The sequence below is a fragment of the Ursus americanus genome, chromosome 3, assembly GCF_024610735.1.
Source record: "Ursus americanus isolate L20-20 chromosome 3, mUrsAme1.1.p, whole genome shotgun sequence".
Lineage (NCBI taxonomy): Eukaryota > Metazoa > Chordata > Mammalia > Carnivora > Ursidae > Ursus > Ursus americanus.
In genome coordinates, this window is record NC_142129.1 from 82,619,488 (window position 1) to 82,637,581 (window position 18,094).

The following is an 18,094-nucleotide window of genomic DNA, read 5'->3' on the forward strand; positions in this document are numbered from 1 at the left end:
AAACTTGGGAGCAGAATATGGGGCTGTTTTGAGTTCCACTCTTATTTTTTTCTTTCTTTCTTTTTTTTTTCAACAAGAACATTTTTTACTTGATGCATACTTCAGAATACATGATTCTAAAAGACATATATATATATATATAAAACATTTCATCCAAGAAAAATAGAATTACACATTTTCCTCCAGTACACATAGAAGAATCCCCTGGTTAAATCACATAAAAAGAGACAACAAATATTACAAATTTGAGAAGACTGAAATCATACCAAGCATATTTTCCAACCACAATGGTACAAAACTAAAGATTACCAATAAAACAAAGCTGGAAAATCTACAAGGTACATATTAAATATTTAATATGTAAATATTAAACAACACACTACTAAAAGCAAAGGGCCAAATAAGAAATCGAACAGCAAATCAAAACATGTCTCAAAACAAAAGAGAAAGAAAACACAATATTCCAAAACTATGGAATGCAGCAAAAGCAGATGTTAGAGTGAAATTTATGCTATAAATATTTGTATTAAGTAAGAGTTCAAATAAACATTATACCACAAGGAACTAGAAAAAGAAGAAACTTAGCTGAAATTTAGTAGAGGAAGGAAATTACAAAGAAAAATCAGAAATAAATAGCAGAATAAACAGTAACATAACATTGAAAGTAATGACCAGTTTTTCCAAAACAATAAACAAAATTGGCAATGCTTTAACTACGTTAACTAGGAAAAAAAGAAGAATCAAACACCAAAAGGAGCGATGAAAGAGATAACAAACAGTACAATAGATACCACAGAAATACATAGTGTGATAACAGATCACTATAAACAATTCTATACTAACAAATCAGATAACTTAGGAAAAAAACCCAGATAATTTCTTTTTTAAGATTTTATTTCTTTGAGAGAAAGAGAGAGAGAGGGCAGGAGCAGGGGAGAAGGGCAGAGGGAATGGGAGAAGCAGGTTCCCCGCTGAGCAGGGAGCCCGACACAGGACCAGATCCCGGGACCCTGGGATCATGACCTGAGCCAAAGGCAGACACCAAACTGACTGAGCCACCCAGGCGCCCCCAGATAATTTCTGAAAACACACAAGTTACCAAGATTGAATCATGAATCTTGAATCCAAGAAATAGGACATCTTCTTAGACCAATAATAAGAATGAAAGTTGAAGTAGGACTCAAAAATCTCTAAGCACAGAGAAGCCCAAGACCACATGGTTTCATTGGTGAATTCTACCAAACATTTTAAAAAAATGATTAATGACAATCTTAATCAAAATCTTAACAAACAGGGGAATAGAGGGAACGCATTCAAAATCGTTCTGTGAGGCCAGTATTACCCTGATATCAAAGCAGGATAAAAATAATACAAGAACAAAAGAGTCTAGTTTGTCTGAAATAAGTATTGCTACTCTGGCTTTCTTTTGACATCCATTTGCATTATTAATGTCTCTCCACCTCCTCACTTTCAATCTGCAGGTGTCTTTTGGCGTAAAATGAGTCTCTTGTAGGTGAGTTCCACTCCTGTTAACTCACTGATAAGGGGGCTTTAAATCCTGGCAGCATATTTGGACGAGCCATTTCATTTTTGTTAAATTTATTCCGAGTATTTTATCCTTTTTGATTCTATTGTAAATGGAGTTGTTCTCAGAATTGCATTTTTAGATTGTTTATTGCTAGTGTGCAGAAGCCATTCAACGTTGTTCACTAAAATTATTAACCGTGAAGATAGAGGCCAATCATCATCACTCTGTCTTTTTATGTGTTCTACAGATGTTTAAGTTAGGCAGAATATCTTTGACCCTCTTGTTCACTTGATGAATCCCGAGCATCTAGACTAAACTGACACTAAAGTACACACAAATATTTAATGAATCAGGCCACGATATCTCACACATTCCTAAAGTACATATCTTGTCAGTATTGAAGTCTGGCTCACATGTCTGTCTACCAGATGAAAAGCTCTCCGGAGGCAGGGATCATTCTCGAGCCCCAAGAACCTTGCGTAGTACATGGCACATGGCAGGTGCTCAGCACATGCCTAAAGAACCTAAAAGTATCTAGCAGAGTGGGGGTGTGACATGAAGGATCGAACATCTCACAAAAGGAAATTTCAACATACGGCTTTTCCTCTCTATATACACGTGTGAATTGGACCAAGTGGTCATCAAGGACATCACCAAAAGAAAATAAAGAGGTCAGTCTAGAAGGAACACCGGCAGCCTGAAGGGTGTTTGTGTGTATGCACCTGTGTACGCATGTGTGTAAAGGTAGGATGACATGAACTTGATACTGACTGTGCGAGATTTATGGATTGCTTGACTACATGTGGAATATTCGTTGCTTATACAGTTGGGAATGGAATATTAAGTGCCTTTCAATAGAAAATTTGTTCATACATTTTCTCCTGATACCTTGCCACCCAGGGGAAGTCCTCACCTCAACACGATCTATCTCTGAGGAGGCATTACTCAGCCCAGAGTTAATATGAATAACGTCAGTAGATTGATGGGTTAAATTTAAGTACCAGAGAGATTCAAATCCATAAATAAAGCAGAAAATCCAATATCCGAATATTTGAATCCAAACAAAAACTCTTTAAAGGGCAAGATAATAGAATTTTTTATAACCAAATGAGTATCATAAAGTGTTACATTTAAACTACAATTAGATCCTAAGAATCTTCTTAGTTTATGTACTAATAGGAACCATTTAGTCACCTTATAAATTTCTTAAAATACTGCAATTGAATAGTAACAGATGGATAGCTATTACCCATGGCAATTATATAATAAATTATCTTGGAATTTCCTCAGAAAAGGGTGGAATATTCAGAAATTAACACAGTTTCCCAAGAAATCTGGTTTCTATGGTATTTGGATACAGTTTGTTAGCTTGTCTTAGTTCTGGAGAAAGGAAAGAAAACCATATAATACCACCAAGTATAATTTTAACTTTCTTCTCTTGATACCAACTTTGATACCAAGCAAAGTAAAAAGAAATGAAAAATAAGTTAAAAAATAGATTGTAGCAAACATTTCATCAAACACAGCTGTTTCTAGTTCACTAAGTCAACTATTACAAAATATTTTAATGTGCCTTCTGGCAAACACAAATAGCTTCATTTCATGGAAATGCCACATTTCCAGTTATTCCTGATAGCTTATAACAGTTTAAGGATATGCAACCATTTCTACAAATATCTCTTCTTATTTCTCTTCTTTTCCTTTCTTTTCTTTTTTCTTTCCTTTCCTTTTCTTTCCCTTCCTTTCCTTTTTTTCTCTTTTCTTTTCTTTTCATTCTCTCTTTCTTTTTTTTTTTTTTAAAGATTTTATTTATTTATTCGACAGAGATAGAGACAGCCAGCAAGAGAGAGAACACAAGCAGGGGGAGTGGGAGAGGAAGAAGCAGGCTCATAGCAGAGGAGCCTGATGTGGGGCTCGATCCCGTAACGCCGGGATCACGCCCTGAGCCGAAGGCAGACGCTTAACCGCTGTGCCACCCAGGCGCCCCTCTCTCTTTCTTTCTATCTTTTTTCATTTCTACAGATTTCTCTATCAGGAAAAGAAGGTAAGACACTACCTAATCTTTAAACACACGTAAGATAGACCTTAATCCGTGTCATAAGAGCATATTTCACAACCACAAACTAGTAGCCAATAGTATAAATACACTCTGCAGTTGCTTTTGGTATGCACAATTTAAAAATAAAATGAGAAAATTACCTGGCAACATTTAAAAATTGGTAGATTTTACATAAGAATGGAATTTTCAGCTTCTCTTTAAAAATTTCTAGATTTGATGACACTGGATTCATATTCCAACATTTCAACAATCAATGGCATTTAGCAGAGGCTGACTTTCAGAGATACTTAAAGGGGCTGACCCTTTTAAAAGGAGTAGTCTGCCTCTCCCATTCCATGTATGGCTCATGTACTAACACCTAGGCTGTTTCACTTATTTATGTTACTTTTGTGGATCTTGTAGGCATTTGAGATTGGGACTCTGTACATATCTTATGTTATATGTATATGATATATATACCTAAAGGTAGAAAATAATTAAGAGAATGGCTCCATTTATAAAGCTCTTGCACAAATGTTTTTGGAGGATCATATTTCTTGGGGTTGTATCTGTCTCTTTTGCCTATCTCTGTACCTACCAGAGCACAAGGGTGTATGACTGCATCATCTGAGGTTAAGAACTTAACAGTTAGGGACACCTGGGTGGCTCAGTTGGTTAAGCATCTCCCTTCAACTTAGGTCATGATCTCAGAGTCTTGGGATCAAGCCCCACATCAGGCTCCCTGCTTAGTAGGGAGTCTGCTTCTCCCTCTGCTCCTCCCCCCTGCTCATGCGCATACTCTCTCTCTCTCAAATAAATAGAATCTTTTAAAAAAAGAACTTAACAGTTTAAAATTTGCGATTTTCTTACTGTTTTTCCATTTTTATTCCCTGATAATTTTATCAAATAAATACAAATCTGATAGTTTTTAGACTAATTGACATATTTAAAAATTATTTAAACTTAAATATTTTATTATTTGGATGCTGAAATGAATTTTCATTTCAATAAAACACCATGGAACAAAAAATAAGCTAAAAAGATTATGAAGACACTGAAAAATTGTCAGTCAGCTAAATTTTGTCGGGTCTGAAAAACAGGAAACATTCAGTTAACATAAAGGACTTCAAAAAAAAAAATCTACAAACATTATCCTTGCAGTTAACTATCCCTTTTTTCTGTACTTTATGAGATTTGATACACACATGCACACACACACACACACACACACACACACACACACACAAAACCCAAAAAACCCTGTAATTTGTAAGGGAAGTACAGATAAATTCTTAACAACTTACTCCAGTAGTTATCATTTTAGTAGAAGTTTGGGCCAAATAGGAAGTGAGCATCCAGTAATGTAGTCCAATGAGAAAATTATTTCCAGGCAAGTCAGGCACCAGCATGCTAGGGATTCCAAGACGGGAGTTAAAGGGACAAAAATAATTTATTTAGAAGTAGCATAATTGGGGCACCTGGGTCGCTCAGTGGGTTAGGTATCCGACTCATGGTTTTTGGCTCAGGTCATGATCTCGGGGTCATGGGATCGAGTCCCAAGTCAGGCTCCACACTAGCAGGGGGTCTGCTTGAGATTCTCGCTCTCCCACTGCCCCCTCCCTGCTTGCACACTTTCTCTCAATAAATAAATAAAATCTTAAAAAAAAAAGAAATAGCATAATTTATTGCGGTAAGGTGGGAGACAGCAAATTCTTTTAAGGTAGGGACTCCCATCACTAGAGCCCAAGTTCTGCCCCATGTGGAACTCACAAAGGCTTGAGTAAGTTGAAAGAAAGAGTACATGTGACTGCTTAGCAATAGCAGTCTTTCAATAAATATTTACTAAATAAATGAGTAATTCCTGAAATGAATTTATTCAATAAATATTTACCAAATGAATGAACACACAAAGGAGTACAAATTAATCACTCTTCTTTTATCTCTTATTGAAAGTAATGCTTAACATTTATTTATTTATTGAGAGATTGCTATGTGTTGTGTTTTGTGTATATTATATCTCATTTAGTCCTCACAATCACGCTATAAATAAGCGTTACAAGCCAAAATTTTCAAAAATAAAACTTAAAAAAATAAAAGTTTTATGTTAACAACAGTAACAACAGCAACAAAACTCAAGATGGTTGAGAAACTTGAATAAGGTTATAAAGCTGGTGAGAGGTTCTTTGCAGGGATTTGGCCTTACTTATTTTTGTGAATTAAAGAAACTCAGAAATGAGTAGCATAGTCTTGCTGATAGCATGGAGACAGTGTGAAACATTTAGAGAATTTAGGGTAATACAGGTTGGCAAACATGAAAGACCATGCAGGGGTAGATGATATCCATGAAAGGATACTATATAAATTGATGCCGTGAGGAAGGATGGGGGAAGAAGACCTACTAGTTCATTTTGATCTCACTTGCCGTATAAAACCAAGAGACAGTAGTCAAAATTAATTATAAGAACGAGGGCGATGGTATTATATAATGGTATGAATATACAGATAACCGTTATAACAAAATCACAAATCTTCCTAAATTCCAGAAGACAGATACATATAAATATAAAGGTGGGATAAACCTTGAAATAGAATTATCCTGTAGGAAGAGGGAGGGAACAGGGGTGGAGGGGCTGGGGATAGAAGTTAGAATTCTTTGAATATACTTTGTTTTGGAGATGTTATGTTGAACAGTACCTTAATTATAAAATTAAATTTAAAAGCATTTTTAAAAATTGAAAACAAGATAAATCAATTGAACATAACTATGTATCAAGTTGGTGCATAACTATACAATAATAAAATTGTATAGGACAATTAGAGAATTATGAACACTGACTAGATATCTGATGATATTAAGGAATTTTTGTTAATTGCAGAGTATGAAAACGGCATTGTGGCTACATTTTAAGGGAGTTCTGGCCTTTTAGAGATACATATGGAAATATTTATAAACAAAATGCTTTGATAATTTAGGGATTTGCTTCACAATAATCTGGAGTTTGGTAGTGTAGGAAGTGAGTGGGGGATGAATCAAGATTGTCCATAATTTGAAGCTGGGTTATGGGCACTCAGGGGTTCATTGTACGATTTTCTTTTGTATAGATTTGAAAATTTTGATTATAAGGTTATACATTTCTTGATAACCAGAAGTATCAGAGTTAAGATATACAAGTGAATGTTGACCTAAAATACTTCAAAGGCTATCGATTTAATCCAATAATGTTATGTTGTATCTATATATAATGATATAGTATAATAATCAATACTATAATATACTTAATCATCAAAATAGCCAACTTTACTTTTAAACAAAATCCCTATCAATTTCCTACCTTAATCACTGAACTTAACTCTAAGAGAACCTTTGGGTCTCCTCAAAACCCAAATCTATCCTCAGAGAATGAATATTTGCCAGCCATTGAGGTGATGAAAAGAGCATGCCAAAGCATTAGAATAGACTATATCGACTAGTTTAATAAGAAATCGTAAAGGAACAAAATTTACATTTTGATAATTTGAATGTGGATCTGAATTACTCGTTAAACTTAGAGACTACACCATATTCCACGGAAGACAAGAGAGTGTTAGCAATAATTAGTATTCTATCACAGATTTTTACGGAGGGTATCCATATCCTGAGCATTGAAAAATAGATGGGCATCATTATCAGTGCACTGCAAACTATCCTTTATTTATAAATGTGTCATTGTAGAGATGAATAGAATGTTACACACAAAGAAACTTGTGGGGAAATGTGAACAATCTAAACTATAGTATTTAGGTAAGGCTTCAGTTTAATAGTTAATATACACATAATAATATATGCCAGAAAAAATATAGTAGGAACCTTGAAAATGTTATCTCATTTCATTCTTCTAATAATCCTATGAAATAGGTATGTCACAGAGAGTCTATGCTCTAAGGAGAGAAACAAGGATTCAAACTTGCATAAGCACATAATAGAAAAATACATGCAAAAATATGAATGGTTCTCGCAAATATAACATATTGGGAAGAAGTCAAACACAAAAATACATTTTGTATGATTCTATTTACATCAAGTTTAAAATATAGGTAAAACAGAAAGTATGGTGTTTAGGGATTCATGCTTAAGCAGTAAAACTATGAACAATTAAAAAAGGATTATAAAAACCAGAACAGTAGCAACTACAGGTTGAGTGACAGGGTATAAAGGGCCTTTCTGGGAACTGGCAATATTTTATTTTTTGACTTGGGTAGTGGTTGAGTATTTGACTTGAATCATACTTTATATTCTAGACACGTTATGTGTATTACACTTCAAAAATTTTTAAGATTAAAAACTATGTAGAAGATGGTCTATTTTTTTAAATAAAATTACACATTAAGAGAAATGACTTGAAATTTTCCAAAATGTTAATAAAAGTGTCATCACACTTAACAAAAAAACCTAAACAACCCAATTCAAAAATGAACAAAGGATCTGAATAGCCATTTCTCCAAAGAAGAATATAAATGGCCAATAAGCACATTAAAACATGCTCAACATCACTAATCATTAAGGGAAATGCAAATCTAAATCACAATGAGATACCACTTCACACTCATTAGGATGGCTATTATTGAGCAGATATTTGTACACCCGTTTTCATAGCAGCATTATTCATTAAAGCCAAAGGTGGAAACAACTCAAATGTTCATCAACAGAGGAGCAGATAAGCAAATTGTGGCATATACATACAATGGAATATCATTCAGCCTTAAAAAGAAATGGTATTCTTTCCGATACATGCTACAACATGAACGGATCTCATAGACATTATGCTAAATGAAATAATCCAGATACAAAAATACAGATATTATATGATTCTGCTTACATGAGGTACCTAGAATAGTTATATCTGTAGAGACAGAAAGTAGAACAGTGATTTCCAGAAGTGGGATAGCAGGGAATGGGGATTTATTGTTTAATGGGTACAGAATTTCAGTAGGGAGTGATGGAAAAGTTTTGGAGACAGATGGTGGTGATGGCTATACAACAATGTGAATGGACTTAATGCCACCAAATGTACACTTAAAATGGCTAACATGGCCAATTTAATGTTATGGATAATTTAGCATGATAATAAAAAAGGATTAGTTTTCATATGCATTTCTGTATTTCTAATCTTTTTTACAATGAGCAAGTATTTCATTTATAATCAGAAAAAAAAAGTTTTCAGGAAAGGGATTTAAAAGAATTGGTCACATGCCGTCTAGAATGCAGCTCTGGGGCACAAGATGTCTCTTAAAAAATAATTATTTTAAGAATTTATACTCTAGGGGCACCTGGGTGGCTCAGTCGTTAAGTGTCTGCCTTCGGCTCAGGGAGTGATCCTGGCGTTCTGGGATCGAGCCCCACATCGGGCTCCTCTGCTGGGAGCCTGCTTCTTCCTCTCCCACTCCCCCTGCTTGTGTTCCCTCTCTCGCTGGCTGGCTCTCTCTCTCTCAAATAAAAAAAAAAAAAAAAAGAATTTATACTCTAAGCCAGACAACACAAACAATCATAGACAGACAAGTGGGAAAAAAATTATGGATACAGATTAGTATATATTGGAGAAAGTGAGTTATTTTCATGTAAACAAGGCATGTGAACATAGTATGTTTGGGAACTCCCAATTATTTTGAAAGACCTGAAGGAACTACTGCTTTCTAAATCCCCAGAACCATTGTATTAGGAAAGTTTTAATATGGGTAAACTATATTTTGGTGGCATTTTTCTATAGTCTGGCAACAAATTAAGAGTACCATATAGATCAATCCAGAATTAGCTAGAAAAGCTAGTCTGGAAATTGGAAGACCTGAGCAGCCTTGGTCAGGGTTGCATAGATCATTTACCTTCTCCTAGGCCTGTTCACTCATCTGTAAAATGAATGGGTTGGTCTTGATAACATGAAACATCATTTCCTGAGGTTTTGTGGCACCGCGCAAAGCTTGCAATAGCTGTTTAATTATTAAAGTTCCTTTAGTAAACTCTAACTAAACACTATACAAAATATTTTATTTTTTAAAGATTTTATTTATTTGAGAGAGAGGGTGAAGAGAGAGAGCATGAGTAGGGGCAGAGGGAGAGGAAGAGTCCCCTGCTGAGCAAGGAGCCCAATGTGGGGCTCAATCCCCAGACCCTGGAATCATGACCCGAGCCAAAGACGCTTAACCAACTGAGCCACCCAGGTGCCCTGTTCTAAATATTGCATATCAATGACTGGAATATATGTGTAGTATGTTCACCTTCACCTGACATTGTTATTTTGCTATTTGCTGTAGTAGTGGTGTTTCAGAACATGAAAACTCGAGGAATTACAAGGAATTGAGTTGTTAGGAAAGCGAATAGTTCCACCACAAAACTCCTTTAAACATTTGGAAATCGGATATGCTGGCTAAAAGTTCACACTGTTCGTAAAGTTAAGCTGTTTGGAACTCGTATGTCCTAAAAGTTTATTTAACTTTGCTGATGGGCAATATAATATGATCTGAAGCAACTATGAACACAACTAAGGCCACTGTCAAAATGATGGAGAAGGCATTTATCTTTGATGCCCTGATGCTCTGATTCCAATCTTATCCTATAACTTTGTTCTGTCAGTATCCAGTCCAGGAAAAAAAAATCCTATAAAATTAGCTTTACATATGGTTTTAATATCTTCGTTAAACAAAAGATCATGCTATATCTCCTACCATGATTCAATTTTGCTCTCTTTTTCCCCCTCTAGTCTTTTCTCTTTGTTTCTTTGTCTTGTCTTTAAGCTACCAACCTCCATCTCTCAAGGCTCCACTTTGTTCCACTATATTTCTGTCTCTATGTTTGGGTGGGAATTAGAGGGGAAAATTATAGAAGATGGGCACATAATAAGCAGCAGATGTTAGCTATTTGTAGAGCAACTTAAACTTGGTCTAGATTCTCTAAGTCAGGCCAGACTCCCCTTCTGGTGCCTGCCTTAGAAAGGAGAAAAGTAAAATCCCCCAATCCATATGCTGCTTCTCCCTCCTTACCCCCACTGCTTCACACTAAAGAAGCAAAGATATAAAATGGAGGGAAAAATAGGAAAGGAGCAAATGTAAAAAGCAGAAGATCTTAATATATTTACTCTTTTGTTTTTGTATTTTCAATACCATAGCTATGTCTTTATCCCGTGCATTCTGCAGAATTTATAATTTAGTGAACTGATAAACCCTATACTCATTAAGTAAGTTTTAGACCTAGGGAAGCTACATATGCCATTTGTATGGGATAAGGTTTTCTTTTTAAAATCCCCTTTGTTCTAAACACTTTTTCTGCTATATAAATGAAGATCATGGCATGGTGGTCATTAGGGAAATGGGTTAAGAAGCAAAGAAATAAGCCTGATAAAGGAGGGAAACGGGAAGTTCTCTTCTCTACCCAGACAGCATATATTCCAAGGTAGTAGTGATTATTTACAGACACTATACAACCTTTGTGGTCTAACTTGAAAAAAATGGCTTGAAAAGTGACCATTTCAGGAGTAGCAAAAGGAGAGGCCAATGCCATGGCATAGTGGGAGGGAATTGAGGGGTTCAGAAAAGGCCTTGGTGTGCCCGAAGGCTAGACATATCACTCTGCCCAAGGCTGGCTCTGGCTTGAAGCATGTACCTCTACAACTTAAAGCTCCACCAAGTGAGGAAAGTGTCTGTTTTTTCACCCTTGTTATCCCCAGGGCCAGTACAGAGCATGGTTCAATAAATGCAAAAGAAGTATTCATTGACCAGATGAATACATAAAACAAAGTAGATCTTTATAATTTTCCATTGAAATTAATGATTTAATTAAAGGATAGTCTTTTTTTTTTTTTTTTTACATTTTGATGCTTTGCTTTGCTATTATACGGCTTCTAATGAATAACATTTAGAATCATAAACCGTTACAGCTGAAAGGAGCCTTAGTGATGTATAACTTGACTTTCTCCTGTTACAGATATGGAAATTAAAGCTGACTTAAGTGGCAAGAAAGTGGAGGTTTTCTCACTAAGAACATGAGTTCCAAGACTACCATCCTAAGGCTCTTTTCACTGTATCATGTCATGCTGTTTTTGAGGTGATCACAGTAATGAATGAAGATTTAGTTTGAATATGTAATTACATGTCACTGAGGAGACTCTTGTGTCTGTTTTGTCTTCTTTTTGTGCCGCAGCAATTGTTGCAGCTAAACTTTGTATCAGTTATCAAGGCACATGCCAAATCATTGGTACATGCAAACATAATCAAAATAACTTTGTATTAAATACACAAGCAGAGGAAAGCTGTGATAAATAAAAATGGGTACTTAAAAATAAACAAAATAAGGAGCAAGCAGTTTGACATCTGTTGATAATGATCACAAAGTAGTTTCTTCTACCCTGAAAGATTTTCACTGAAAAGAACAGGAAATGACTCAAATCATAGATATTATCAAACTAGAAGCAGAAAAAGAAATAAACTAAATAAGATAATGCCGTACCTCGGAACGTGACACTGTAAATGCTTAAAAAGATTTCCTAAGAACCTGGAAGACCTAGCAGTGTGTTTCAACGTTTACTATTTACAACATTTAATCCGTTTCATAAATTTTCTTTACTTACCAGCGCAGTGGAAATCACCTTAAGTTAACCTTTATTGAGAGTTCAGACTTGAGTCTTTTAAAAACGAGTCTCAGAGTAAAGACAGGCATTTAAAAGACATGCATTCAGTATGAGATTATCCAAGTAGCATGGAATTAGTTTAATATTTTCATTTTTCCGTAATAACTGAATTCTTTAAGATGCACACTATTCTGATGAATGAACTGAAATATTTAAATAAATCCGTCAGCTAAATTGTATGACTTAATTTATATTTACATACATCATAACATATATGACATATACATTATATAGCATACAATGTATATTCATGTAATATGTTATACATAATATAAATTTATATTCATATATTATTTTAAAATGCCAAATAAATCAATACCTCAAGGAAAGCAAGTGCCAAAACAGGTAATACCAAATTAACCATCTCAGCTTACGATGAATGAATGAACAGACATTTCCAAGAATTTAAAGCTATGGATTTTGTGACGACATACCTTCAGTCCTCATTATTCATGGATTGTGTGTTTGCAAATTCATCTACTCATTAAAATTTGTAACCCCAAGATAACACTCACAGGCTCTGGGGATCATTTGTAAACATCCCTAGAATGGTGAACATTTTGAGTTGCCCAGCTCAAAGAGGGCAACACTCTGCTGTCTTGTTTCAGCTCTCATACTGTAAACAAGTACCCTTTCTGTGGTTTAAGGGTCACGTTTTCCACAATTTTGTGCTTTTTGTTTGTGATTTCACTGTTGAAAAGGGCCTCTGAGCTTAGTGCTGAAGGGCTGCTTAGTGTTCCTACATAGAAGAAAGTTGTGATGCACCTTATGGAGAAAATACTTGTGTTAGAAAAGATCCCTTCAGGTGTGAATTGTAGTTCTGTTGGTTATGAGTTCCATGTGAATGAGTCAACAATATAAAATAAGAGGTTTTTAAACAGAAACACATTTAAAACAAGGTTATGTATTGATCGGTTGACAAAAATATTATGACCAGAGGCTCACAGAAACCTAACCCAGTATGTCCCTTGGGAGCAATGGTTCCATATTTGCTAATTCAGGGTTTGCAGTGATTTGATAGGAAATAACTACCAGAAACAATGAGGCACAAAGAGAAGGCGCAGAAAGCCATGATCTGAGACAAAAAAAGAAAGAAAGGCACAATTTGATTTTCATGATTTCTTTACTATGTTTTTATTTTTTGTTTTGTTTCAGGAATATAAAAGGAAATAAGATCAATTTTCGATAAAGAAATAAAAATAAATACATTTTGTTTCTCCAACATTGGTCATTTGAAGTTTTCTAAGTCTCTGGAAATCAGATGATAGCAAAATTAGATGTCATGCCCATGGATCTCTTGGATGATCCCGGGCTTGGTGTGGGATACATGGTAAAAAGAGATTCTGTTGATAGGTAATGACTGATAGACGTCTCAAGACTCCCATGGGACATTCCAGTTTCATAAAATTTTAGCTGAGGAGCCCTGAGTACCCCACTGAAGGTCTGGGCCATTTGCATGTCAGATAATTATATATTCTGTAGTCTAATAAAGAGTGGACCCTTGGATGTTTCTTTTTTGAACCACAACCCTTAAGGATTCGCATAATGGATCTTTCATAGTAGGTCCATACTAGAGAGATTTCTAGTCTGCCTCTACGCTAGTGAGATACTTGCAAGACAAACTGAAGAAACCATCAACTATTATTCTAGTTTTAACCAAAATCAGGCAATTCTTTTTTTTTTTTTTTTTTTTTTAAGATTTTATTTATTTATTTGACAGAGATAGAGACAGCCAGCGAGAGAGGGAGCACAAGCAGGGGGAGTGGGAGAAGAAGAAGCAGGCTCATGGCGGAGGAGCCTGACGTGGGGCTCGATCCCAGAACGCCGGGATCACGCCCTGAGCCGAAGGCAGACGCTTAACCGCTGTGCCACCGTGCCACCCAGGCGCCCCCAAAATCAGGCAATTCTTGATCTCTCTATGGGTTGCTGAAATCAGGGTATCAGTTTAAGTTCTTTCTGTGAAATTATAATGAACAAGGACAAAGACCCCTAAGGAATATTAAAATAAACATTATTTACTGTTGACATTTCAAATCAAGTAGTTTAAAACGTGAATGTTTTAAATTCTTTATTATCCTAAAAGGACATAGTCCCTAAAGTATAATCAAATGCTCTTGAATTTAATAAATCAGAAACTAAAATATGTTAATACATGTAATATCAGTGAAAACATCTCAATGCTATAAATAATGATTGTCATATTAACTTCCTTTGGTACAAATAGAGACATAAAGTGTTTCCTTTAAAAAAAAAACTGCATTAGAGGAAATGGAAATTTATTTTTGAAGTCTGACCCAAATACAGTAAATGCAGATCCTCCCTTGAATATACTTTGAATAAGAAAACAATAAAGAAGTATGAATATGTTGTGAATATAGACTGATGCAATTAATTTTCATATGTGGCTTATAGAAATTCCGCCATATGTTGGTGCTAAATAATTTGTTTAGATCCAAAAAACCAATTTGTAAATGGGCATAACGTGTCAGTTCTGGGTTGAAGGCAGATGTGGGCAAGAAGGGAAGATTCTGACACTGCCATGAAGACTCAGAGGATGATACTCAAGTCAGGGCAGACTGGGCATGAGAAAATCCAGAAAGAGTTTCCAGCAAAAGGGAGGAGGCAAAAGGTGAAGGTCAGATGATGGGAATTCCATAGGTGCTGAGGACAAAAAGTCAGCTCTTCAAATTTTTGATTATCTGATAACTGCCTGCTTGAAACTTTCTCTCCTAGTCTTCACGACACTGCACTCTTCTGGTTTTTGTCCTCTTTCTTTGACCATCCCCTTGGTTCCTGTGGTTTCAAGTTGATATCCACATGTATTCCGTGATGATTTCATAGCTAAATGTCTAACTGTTTGGTAGATATTTCTATTTAATGGTTTGTCAATGTATTCAGAATAGAACTGATACTTCCACACTCTCCCCAACCTACTGCTCTCGTTGCCACATTACTTAACTTCAACCAGGGTCATATTTCACAGTTCTCCATTTCCCTCCATTTCTGATCAGTGATCAGATCTCATGGCTTCTATCACTCCTTAGTAATAACGTCTGCAATCCCTTTACCACCCTTCCTGCCGTCACACTAATACCTCTCACCTAGGACTCCCATTTCCTATTGGTATCTAGTAGAAGATCCATTCCTAAAAATGGTCCTGGGGTTGGCGGGGGAAGGTTCCTATTGTTAACTAACATTTGAAAAATGCAGCATACATCACTTCCCTCTTGGCCAGCCATATGCTATTTCTCAGATCCGCTAGTCCTGAAACTCTATTCATCAGCATCTAGTTACTCATGTTCCAGGAAACACACTGGAAAACAAAAACTTGGACTATTTAAATGACCTCTAAATGGCTCTCCTTGCCTAATCTTTCCCTTTCCAGTGCATCAAGTATTTCATTGATAGATAAATTTCTCCAAGGTGCTTAAATGATTATATTATTCCCTTGCTCAGAAATCTTCAGTGGCTCCCCATTGATCTAAGCAGTGATTAAGCACCAGGTTCTCGCAACATGGTACCAGTATACCTCTCCAGTATTATCTTTCCCCCTACGTGGCAGTGTGGCATGGGAGAAAAGACATGAACTTTGGAGTCAGATCCAGGTTCAAATTCCAACTCTGTGTCTTAAAAACTATAAAACAGGCAAGTATTTAAGGCCTTGAGCCCTTTCTTTGTTCATCTGCAAATGCACATAACTGTAGAGATGGAAGGATATAGTGACATAGTATTGGTGAAAGCTTCTCCAATAATTGTAGCACACACTCTCTGGCCCCGTGGGTTGTAAACTCATTAGTCAGGTTGAACCTCTTTCATGTTGTAGTCACTTAGTGTCTGCCTGCAGTAAGTGACCAGTGATTTTTTAAATTGAGAACCCAGAGGATCACCTGCCAGTGTCACTGAGAACTGATGAAAGCAGTTCTCTACCTTTATTTGGGGAATTTTTTATGGGTCCTTAAGGGGCAGAAGCCAGTTCCCACAGCGCATCCAAGCTTTTTAGGTGGAACCTTGTCACTGACGCTTGGCTAGGTGGGGCTGCAGGGGCCAAGAAGCAGCAGCAGTGCTTGGAAAAGCAAATCCTTGATTCAGAAAGATGAAACAAAAGCCTACGGCAAGAGTCAGAAAGCTGCACTTTTCTTAGGTTCAGGAACTTTTAAAAGTGCTTATGATTTACTTCAAAGTCCAATGTGAAGAAAATCCAAGGTCCTCAGCAGCGCTGCCTGAGAAGGAAAAAGGGATTTTTGTTTGATTTGTTCGCTAGTGTAGCTTGAGTAGTGTCTAGCATGTAAAGGATGCTCAGCTAATATATGATGGATGGAGGGATGGTGGATGGATGAATAAATGAATGAATGAGGCCATGGCATGCATTTTATATATGATATAGCATAGTGCTGAATATATATAGAAGGTCCTTCATTAATAATTAACTGGCTAAATATATAGATTATACCCTAGCCAGTTAAAGGCATTTAGTAATGTACCTTAAACTAAATATTATTCCTATATATTTCTACTTTATAAAATATTTTTATGTATTATCTATACTATCATCATTCTCTTTCTTTTAAAATGATCTGTTCATTCACCTATTTCTCCCCTCACAACAGGAGAGTGTCACAATTTAAGAGCAAGTGAGGAGAGAAAATGAAATTAAGAGATTAATTAGATATTTTTAATCAGAAAGTTTAAAGATTTTTGTCTAAATTGGTTTGACTGCACTGAATGGAGTGAGGAGAAAACAAACTTCATTTTTTAAAAAGTTGGAAGAATATGGAGGAAAATGAGGCATAAGGTATGCAGACCGTGTTTGATAAATTTGTTTGGAAAGAATGTTACACTTATATACCACATTTGGTAACACACTTCATTCAAAGTTTTTATAATTATCATTCTCATATGTGGGAAGAATAGCCAGATACCTCTTTCACAGCTGTAGGAACCCAGGCTCAGTGAAGGTAATGATCTATACCTCCAGTAAGAGGTGGATCCAGGGGTGGAATCCAGTTCTTCCAAGTATTCAGGAGTAAATACAGTTGCCAAAGTGTAAAGCGACCCGACACATTTAGAGAACATGAAGAGTTAGGGTGAGTAGGGTACCTGGCTGGAATGAAGAGGATATATAAAAAAGTCACAGGACATCAAGTCAGAGAAATAAATAGGAGATCGATTATAGAGTACCTTGAGTAATACAATCAAGAATTTGGATTGTTATCCATATCAATTATTTTGAAATGATTTTTAAAGCCAAAAAAATCATTTTTAAAATAAAAACCTGAGATGCCAAGATGCAAAACAAATTAAAAGTAGGTTGTTTCTCCATTTGAAGTTCTTCCCCCTTCCTGCCCCTCAGCTTCTGAGGAGAAAAGGTTGAAAACTGTGAAAAAAAGGTTTAAACCAAGAAAAGTTTGAAAAGGCAAGCGTGCAGACACGTGTTTGGGCAAGGCAGTGACAGAGCAAGAGGCACAGAGAGGAGGTGGAGGGACCCACTGTGGGAGGCAGCGCCGACACAGGGTTGCCAGTGGGAAGGGAAGGCAAAGATGCTGGGGACAGGAGGAGAATCAGAGCAGAGCCCGGAAGAGTTCAAAGACTCACTGGTGGGCAACTGCAGAACGTGACCGTACAATCACAAAAATGGTGAAGGCGAAGGAGAAGGCTGCTAGTTTTGATGGAAGGCAATGATGTACTTTTAAATGTGTTTTTGTCATACAGACGTTTCCACTACGCTGTGCTAGGGCCAGAGGAATGGAAAGCCACCCCTTTCTCTCTACCAGTTTTCTTCCCTTTTTCAAATAGATGAAACAGAAGTGTATGACATGAGTCAGAAAGCTGCACTTCTTGGCGTATTTCTAAAAAATTTCAAGGGCTTAAGGTTTC

The 18,094-nt window shown here is 36.1% G+C and overlaps 1 protein-coding gene across 1 annotated transcript in view; it reads right to left on the bottom strand.

Moving 5' to 3' along the window:
• The window catches only part of CCDC146 (coiled-coil domain containing 146), a 108,721-nt gene that overhangs the window by 49,366 nt on the left and 41,261 nt on the right, over positions 1-18,094 (bottom strand). The gene's annotated exons all lie outside the window — the stretch shown is intronic.